Genomic DNA, 1,619 nt, shown 5'->3' with positions numbered 1-1,619 from the left:
CTGACAAGAAGTTCATTGTTAATGGACAGAGGATCAAACATTATCTTGAAAGCAATTTTGAGCAAGAATGCTCAAAACTGATACTTGAGTGATTCTCAGTGAAGGTCCAGCTAAAGACAATAAAGAAGCGCTTGCTGGGAGGCAACCCAGTGATTAACAGGGTATCTGTTTTGTTTAATAAAGGTTTGATACATATTCTAAAAGGGCAATTATCAAAATTGAAGGAATTCACAGAGTTATAGAAGGATTCAGTGCAAAAAGCAGAGAAAAAGAGCTTGCTGGCAAAAAAACGCCAGTAAGGCGTACTTTGGGCGTTAAACGCCAGAATGGGCACCATTCTGGGCGTTTAACGCCGGTAAAGGTGCCATTTTGGGCGTTAAACGCCAGAATGGGCACCATTCTGGGCGTTTAACGCCAAGTGTGCAGCATCCTGGGCGTTTAGCAAAACGCCCAGTGATAAAGGGATTTCTGGCGTTTAACGCCAGCCAGGGTACCTGGCTGGGCGTTAAACGCCAGAATGGATACCATTCTGGGCGTTTAACGCTAGAAAGGTAGGGGGAGGAGATTTTGTTTTCCATTTCAAATTTTTTCAAACTTTCTTGTTTTGATCCATATTTTTCTGCATAAACACATTACAAACTTTCATCATTCACCTTCCAATCTTCTTCAAATCTATTTCAAATCCTTTCCTAGGCTCTTTCAAAAAACTCAATTATCTCCTCAAATTTTTTTTTCATATCTTCTCAAATCTCCCTCAAATTTTCGAAAATCTCTCCTCCTCTCCTATTTAAACACGTTTGGCCACCCTCTTTCCCCACACCATTCGAATTTGCTCTCCTCCCCTCTCCCCTCTCTCCTTTCTTTTGCTTGAGGACAAGCAAACCTCTAAGTTTGGTGTGCTTTTCCGTGATCACTAAGCCAAGATTCATCAAGATCATGGCTCCTAAGGAAAAACAAACTAATTTAAGAGGCAAGAAAGAGAATAATCCAAAGAGTCTTTGGAATCAAGAGAAGTTCTTAACCAAATAACATGAAGACCATTATCACAAAATAATGGGTCTGAGGTCAGTGATCCCGGAAGTCAAATTCGATCTAAAAGAAGATGGATATCTGGGGATCCAAGAGCAAATTCGAAACAGAGGATGGGAAGTTCTGACCAATCCTGAGATAAAGGTTGGAAGAAATATGGTTCAGGAATTCTACTCAAATCTGTGGCTGACAGATAAGCAGGGAAAGTTATCTACTTCCATCTGGACAAAATTAGAGAGGTCTTCAAATTGCCTCAACTGCAAGATGATCCTGAATCCTTTAATAGGAGAATGGTGAGAGCAGATAAGGGGTTGGATCAAGTTCTAAAAGACATTTGCCTCCCTGGAACTAAGTGGATAACCAATTCAAAAGGTGTCCCAAACCAACTCAAGAGGGGAGACCTCAAACCAATTGCAAGAGGTTGGCTAGACTTTATTGGGCGTTCCATATTGCCCACTAGCAACCGTTCTGAGGTCACCATCAAGAGCGCAGTGATGATTCATTGCATTATGCTTGGAAAAGAAGTGGAGGTTCATCATCTGATTGCTTGTGAGATCTACACAATTGCAAATAAGAATTCCACTGAAGCC

Source organism: Arachis duranensis, chromosome 2 (assembly GCF_000817695.3).
Source record: "Arachis duranensis cultivar V14167 chromosome 2, aradu.V14167.gnm2.J7QH, whole genome shotgun sequence".
Classification (NCBI taxonomy): domain Eukaryota; kingdom Viridiplantae; phylum Streptophyta; class Magnoliopsida; order Fabales; family Fabaceae; genus Arachis; species Arachis duranensis.
Note: the sequence above shows the minus strand (reverse complement) of the source record.